This window comes from Pterocles gutturalis, unplaced genomic scaffold, assembly GCF_000699245.1.
Source record: "Pterocles gutturalis isolate BGI_N339 unplaced genomic scaffold, ASM69924v1 scaffold52703, whole genome shotgun sequence".
In the NCBI taxonomy this organism is placed as follows: domain Eukaryota; kingdom Metazoa; phylum Chordata; class Aves; order Pterocliformes; family Pteroclidae; genus Pterocles; species Pterocles gutturalis.
In genome coordinates this window covers 8,814-16,485 of record NW_010127643.1, presented here as the reverse complement: position 1 = coordinate 16,485, position 7,672 = coordinate 8,814, and the positions used below count along the sequence as shown (strand labels likewise).

At 37.1% G+C, this 7,672-nt stretch overlaps 1 long non-coding RNA gene across 1 annotated transcript; it reads right to left on the bottom strand.

The window, feature by feature from the left end:
- Positions 1-4,104: 4,104 nt before the first annotated feature.
- On the bottom strand, positions 4,105-5,850 carry LOC104466023. The gene is made up of 2 exons (XR_727597.1): positions 5,309-5,850; positions 4,105-5,233 (listed from the first exon to the last, which is right to left on the bottom strand). It is a non-coding gene; the product is annotated as an uncharacterized LOC104466023 (long non-coding RNA).
- Positions 5,851-7,672: the final 1,822 nt, after the last annotated feature.

Genomic DNA, 7,672 nt, shown 5'->3' with positions numbered 1-7,672 from the left:
GGGGCTAGAAAATGTTACTTCTTGTCCCTGCTCTTCAAAACTCAAGTTTTCAAGCACAACAAAAGTATCTCAAACTATGGCCGTTGTGGTTTCTGTTTTTTTTCTTTAATTTTATGTTTAATTACAGCAAAGGCATTTTTGGAGCCTGGGGAAGGGCTGAGGCAGAAGCAGAGGCATGGGACTACCAGAAAGATGGAAAAGACAATATATAGGATGACTCATTAAATAAAAATGTTCTTCTCTGTTGCTGGAGATGGATATAAAGGAATATTATCCAGTAAAATGAGCTTATGGAGGAGGAAAATGCTCATGGGGGTTGTACCGTGCTACATGAGTGCGCGCGGTCCTGCCAAGATCATGCATTCAGTGCAAGACCTGCTCCTTTGGTTCCCCCCTCCCTCACCCCCAGCGCAGCGCTGGCTCTCCTGCACTCCCAAAAGGCACCGTGCTTGTCTCCTGCTCCTGGGCCTGACCCGCAGCTCGGCTGCACCTGGTGCACAGGGACCTCCAGGGGAGGGGGACTGCTGGGCTGTGCGCCTTCAGGAAATGAGGTGTTCCTGTCCGAGGATCACACACAAAGGAAAGGCTGCACATACTTGGTCCAGCTGGATCCACATGTGATGAAACACCATGTCTGAAGGTCAGGTTGTTTCCTCTTTAAAAAACAAAAATCACAATGGTAACGATTAAATTAATTTCCAGCTTTGGTTCATTGTGATACCATTGCTGAATAACAGCCTCCTAAACCCAGAACACCTGCAGAGTCCTTGCTTTTTCCATTTCCCTAGACAAAAAAAATAAAGCCCATTTCTTTGTCAAACACTTGATAGTGTATTATTTTGTAGGTGAAATGAGAAGTTGTGGAGAGAAAGCGTTTTTTCACTATGCATGCATAATATTTCATTTGCATTAGAATGAAAGTACGCTATTCATCTTATTAGAGACATTATCTTTTCTTTGCTCATCATATATATCTGTTTAAATCGCTATGTCTTAATATGAAGAAATAAATGAAAGCTGAAGTTGTGTACGTCATTTTACAACAGAGCTGATAAATTGTGTGATTTGTTTGAGCTGGCTGTGTCTTGTGAACCATGATGCCAATTTCACATCTCAGTTATTGCAAAAATGCTAAACAAAGGGGATTTTTTTCATAACATTTTATCCCTAAAAATATGCATTTTACATATGGCAAAAACAATAAAATTAACCAGTTGAAGAAAAGTTATGGTTTCAAGTCAGCATCATCCACACAACCTTCATTTAAGTCTTATTTAGCTTAGGAAGTACTTCAAGCAGAGATCTTTCCTAACATTCATGATCAGCCTCAAACTGCAGTTGATTTACTTTTGCCAAGTAATACAGGATTCGGCTTTAATTCTTGAAATAATAGGAAACAAAAATAAAGTCTACTAAAATTACACCTAAAATGAAGCATTTTTCCATCATTTGTGTATTTTAGATATTTCTATTTCTAGGAATATTATATCAACAAAATATAGCAGCAAAAATCACTAGGAAGCTAGTCAGTAGGCTAAAAATCCAGTATGCTTCCTTTTGAAAAAGGTGTACAGAATGGAGCTGTAATACTAGGAAAGATTTATTACGGCATGTTACTGTAAGTACATTGTTCATCTTATACAAATAACGTTTGTCAGTACATACACATGCTGAAATACGATTCATCACACAATCCTAACAGCATCATAATTCTGGTATCTTGCGACAGTTTTGAGTGACTGCAGAAAAAACCCTAGAAGTTGCCTTAGTGCTTCAAGCTCAATCTAAAAAGCTGAGGCATAAACAGTGTATGGAAGATACTCCAGACTCTGTGTGACCAGGGCCTGCGATACCGTGCAAGACATTTAAATACAATTGGGGCTCTGAAATCTCACCTGTGCACAGACTGGTGCTGATGAATAAAACGGTGCACAGCTATTATATATACTCCAAATAAATAGATGGTAAAATGCTACTATACCTGTTTTTATGAAACTCCTGAGTGAAAATAAATCATTAAGGCCAACTGGAAAAAAAATGAAATAGAATTAATGAGATTTTTAAGTCAACAAAAGCCTGAAGAGAGATATAGATAAAACATATTTCAGAAGTAAAAGATATGAAGTTCTTTAGTTAATTTTCCTGTCATTTCAATATTGCGTTTATTTCAACAACAATAATACAGAAAATACCTGGAAGGTAACCCCATAAAAAGGTGCTCTATAAAGAGCTTGAAATAAGTGGTTATTGCATGACAGTTCACTCACGCAATTGCTGTGTGTACTGACACATGCACACAAACACCTAAAATGCACAAACATAGGACTGAGGAAAAATTTTCAAACATTAGATTTCTGACTTGTGAAATAAGTGATTTTCAGTTACAATTTACGATAGAAAACCTTGACTGTTTTCTTAATATTAGGGTAAGATTGTCCGTCCTCAGCAAGAAGGCAATATAACTTCTGAAACGAAGGCATTTTTCACTAGATATGTACACACAAGCTTTATCAGAGACTTAACTCCATTAACATGAGCATCTCAAACAAATAAGGATATTAAAATTTAAACAAACCATCATCAACTGTGAGCTATTAGACTACCACACGCTTAACCTGCATTGAATGTTTTTAATTAAGTTACTTTGTATTGCTGCAACTGGTGCAAATCTATCACGTAAACCACAACTGCCGCTGATGTTCCTTTGGCTGTTTATTTTTCTTCGGTAGTGCCAGATCATAAATGCTTTCAACCTAGTCTTCGTTCAGGTAGGAAGCAGCAGCACATAGACATATTATTTAGGTCCTACTTTTAAAATGGAGCAGGAAAAAAACCCCAGATTTATAACAACATTTACAGGCTCTTGGAGTTAAATAAGAGCAGACAGACTCTTTGCCTTCTCAAAATGTAGAGGTACCAAAATTCTTCAAGTCGTAGCTTTTAAAACAGGAATAGAAGTACCAGTAAAGAACATCACTGCAAATTCTTTTGTTTCCACTAACAGAATGTTTCTATGAGTCATCGGTTATTTTCTAACGGGTCGCACAGCTCTGAGGGACAGCACACTGGAAGTATCTATCAATAAATGGGTACTCACCTATCAAAAAATCACTGATCAAGATGTACATCCCAAAATTACAGCCATTCAGAAATAGGTCATAGCTGACTACTCCCACAAAATAATTCAAGAATCTCCTAAAATTCATAGAAAAAACAAGCAAACACAGTATTTAGTTTCAATTGATTAGTGTAAACGGGCTTTACAGACACACTCTAATCCCCTTGAAATCTCGGAAATGCACAGAAATAAGATCACCACTCAGTATGCCATGTGTTATTACTTAAAGTAATCGCAGGAGTGCCACATCAAGTGTTGTGAAGGCCATGTGTGGCAAATGTGTCTGTGTAGTGATCCTTCTGGGGTATAAATTAAGATACACAGCAAATAAATACAGGAAGAAGTAGCAATGGAATAATGCTTATTCAGTTACCTCACTTACCGTATGATGACAGGTCCCTGCCACCGGGCGCACAGAAGCAATGAACACTCTCAAAGCTCCATCCAGAGAATGCAGGTTACACTTAGGAAACAGAGGACTGCATCCCTGGGAAGGACAAACTGCACACACTGATGAGTCAAGGGCAGCCAGCCACCTAACATGAGTTCCGAAGGCAATGCGACAGCCAGAGATTACTGGGGGCAGCTTTTAAGAAGATTCAAAGTCTCATTACTGTTTTTCAGCATCAGACTGTTTTGACAAATAGCCACAAAAGCCTCACAAAGCCTCTTCAGTGTTACCTCTCATTGTTTGCAGATCCAGGTGTTGTGTTTATTGCTCTTTATCGTACTTTAGAACTACGTGTATCTACAGCACCACCAAACGAATCAAAACAGAGTGAGAGGGGATCACAGTCTCCACAGTACTGGCCACCGTTTCCACCAACTGATCTTTAATTTAAGATGAAGACTGAAATCTCAGCCCCTCTGAAGTGACCAGCAGAAATCCCATTGACTCAGCGGGGCCAGGATACCACTGGAAGGAATTTCCTTCACTTCTAGTCTGAAGAGTTGAAGTTCTTGGATTACACAAAATGAGAAACAAAGAGTTTTAAATGATTTATTTGATTTCTCCACATGATCACAGTTATAGTTTTACATCAATAGGGTCTGTTACTACTTACAAACAGAATGCATATTAAAATGAAAGCACTCCTTTCTTCCCCATAGTTACAAAAGGGGTCTCAAGCCTCCCCAGAACAGAAGCTTCTTGTAAGCATAATGTTTTTTGAAGTCTTTAACAGTCTGCATTCAAGACCTAATTCTAACAGTTTAATACAACTCAAAGCTGATTTAAGTTCCTAGCAGGAGATAGTCAACCTCCAAGTGACTGCAGACTTATAGTAATACTAATTTACACACTATGTACAATTTAGAGAATTATCTATTCCCCCTACTGGTCCCATTTTCACCACCCCCTTTTCTCTTTTCCAAATTTAATCTTGTTATTGGTTCCACTTTTCTTTTAAATATATACACCATAATCCATTTTGCAGGCAAGAAGTGCAATGGTATTTTACAACGGAACAGCAAAATGCATGCTTAACTGCAGAAAACACACAGCTTCATATGGAACAGCAAGTCAACATCTAGAGATTCATTGTTTAAATATCTGCTGACTGTCTTTCAGCTCATTTTATCAAGAAACAAGAGGCTTCTGCTGCATGCAGTACATGATGGGAAAATCGTTCTACACTGTATGTTAGACTTGTTTTTTTTCAGCAATACAAGACGCACATTATATTAGGATGAACTTTGTTTTTTGTTTTTACATTGTTGTACATTTCATTCTTAACTTTAAAAAAATTAAACCCCCAAATATGTATTTGATTGTTGTCCCAGAAAAGATTTTTTGTTACCACACCTTCATTTGTTACGTTTCCCTTTCATTTTTTCAAATCAGCGTTATTACTTTGCCACATTATTCACGGGAAGAGAGAAACATGGTCACTCTGCAGTTCTGTACCAGTTTTTAATTAGCAATGGCATTTGAGAAAAAACCCTCTCAATTCTACTCCTGCCTGCAGGCTAAAAAAATTAATTTTCCTAACCACATGCAGTGTTAAAGTACCATCATCTTCCTGTTCTAGGCACGATCCACACTGCTCTAAGCAGTTGTTAATCAAGGATGGAGTCAGAGAGGTTATACTATAGCCCTAAACCAGAAGTAAAGTTCTTAAGACCTATGCTAACACCAAGACATATTTGTTTAAGTACATACAAACACATAGTCTTTAAAAAAAAACCAACAAAAAACAACTAAAAAAAGCCAGTGTTTCTCCTCATTGACTTGATATAATCTAGTTTACAAATACTGTGCTCTTATAGGACCAGTTTTGGTTTTTAAACTAGCCTCCAAATGATCTGTGATTTTACACATGCAACTTGATGCACCTAGAGGGTAGGCACAACCTCCTGCCCCACGTGTACACAAAATCGTGTGTAAATGATTGTTTTGCATGCACGTTTGTGACATCTCCTGAATATTTAATTGTTTGCACATGGAAAATCAGTGGTCAAGCATTAAAATGTGGCTTACTGTGTAATTTTAGAATATTTATATGTAACTAATTTAAATGAATGAAAGGGAGATTTAAACATAAAGCAAATGCAGATCTGGGAGATTTAACATCTTCACTGTTAAATAACACAGCTAGAGTCAGATTTTCCTCTCCACTGCTACCACATATTCTGCATCCATTCCATACACAGGCAATTTTACTTACATTATAACTCTGCATCTGAAACAAGCACAGACTCCGTCACTCAGTGAAGAGGCCCGTTCTTACCTCTGCTTTAATTAAGAGAGATGCAGTTTCTGAAAGATGTTTGTGCCTGAATGGTTCTTTATCTTTTCTGGAACAACCTATAAATTACAGTTAGACTCTACTATTGGTACAGATGTATGAAGAAAAGTCTACATATTGAAATATGTTATCACTTTACTTCAACTAATATCAACAGTAACACTGATATATTTTGCAAATATACAATATGTAGAGTGTAGCCTCACACTAGTAACATTAGATGACATGCAGACAGTTCTACTTTCCCTTATAAGAACAGTATATATTTTTTTTAAACTGCAAGGAACAGAGCCTCAGCGGACCCGTACGAGCCCTCTAAAGGTAAGCCGCAGAATTTAGGATAGTATGAACAATACTTAAAAATAATAATGTAATTACTCAATTTCTCTTATTTTCACAAAGATAATTTAGAGGAGAAGGAGCAGAAGGGGAAAATATATTGCACGTGTGAAACAAACATGGACAGCTTCAAACAAAAGGCTAAACTCTAGATTGCTGTATTTGCTCTCTGTGGAGGTTAACAAAGTGCTCAGTTCGCAGTTTTGCTGGTATTGTGATTCAATGGTATGAAAGGGAAAAAAAAAACCTCAACCTCTCCCCCCTCCCCCCAAATATTAGAGATGCCGTGAGCAAGCCAATATGAAAAGTCACTCTCTTGTTCTCATGTCCTCATTATTCCTGACAATTTTATTACTGTTAAATAGAAAATCAACTGGTTGTTATTATTGTTACTTTTACCCATCTCATACTGGAATTTTTTGCTCATCCTCTTCAAGGTTTGCTTTTAGGCTGGTACAGTTTTGCAGTTGTGATTCCTTTGTCTCTACTGTTTAGGTGTAAAGTCCTTGCAGTGGCTCAAAATGCTGAAACTACAAAGTAGGTGCCATGTATAACTTTGTACAGGATTTCAGGATAAAAATTGTATATAAATTTGCAAATGGTTTGATTACAACACATAAGCAACAACAGCACAGCCTGTTTTTATGTGATGTCTTGCAACTAACTGGACTATGAACGTGAGGGTTTGAGCATCAACTCAGCCTGCTGAGTGTGGGGTACTTTCAAACTAACAAATGTGATGAGAGTAAAAATGGTGAAGCCACTGTTGCTAGCACATGGCTACATGGAATTACTTTTTTTTTTTTTTCATAAATATATAAAATTCTATACTGAATTCTAAAACAAACCTTCAAGTTTTAGAGCACTTCCACCTGGAAACACTCTGGCTAGAATTCAGCTTCATTGGGGGTAAAAATGAGAAATTATGGGAAACGGGAAACAAAGTAGCTGAGAAAGATGGAAGTTTGCCATTTTCATGTTTGAGATGAATGTTTTTGCAGTGTGTACATGCACCTGTCGTAACTCTTCATGTGTGTTCCTTAAATCGTATGCATACGAAAGAAATGTGGATCAGGGAAATTCACAGCTATCACAGCCTTTAAAGTGTCTAAGAATTTGTGTGACCAGTGCTCGAAGATGACCACTGGTAAATGGCCATCCTACATTGCTACGGTATATTACTGCATCGTAATGAGTTTGCTTACCTGAAATAGCAGAGCAGTTATAATACTGATTACGTATGATATTATTGTGTTAATAAAATAAGGATTTATACAAAGCAGTATTTGACTACAACATTTAAATGCTATGTTACTTGGCACATTTAGTAATGATTGCTTAGAAATATTAGCAAGTCCAGAGGACTTTTAATGAAAATACTGAAATGTCTGAAATTTGTTTCTAACGTTTCATGTTTTTGGTCTACTCTTTCATATGCTATTCATCTATTATACTGTCCTATCAAGTA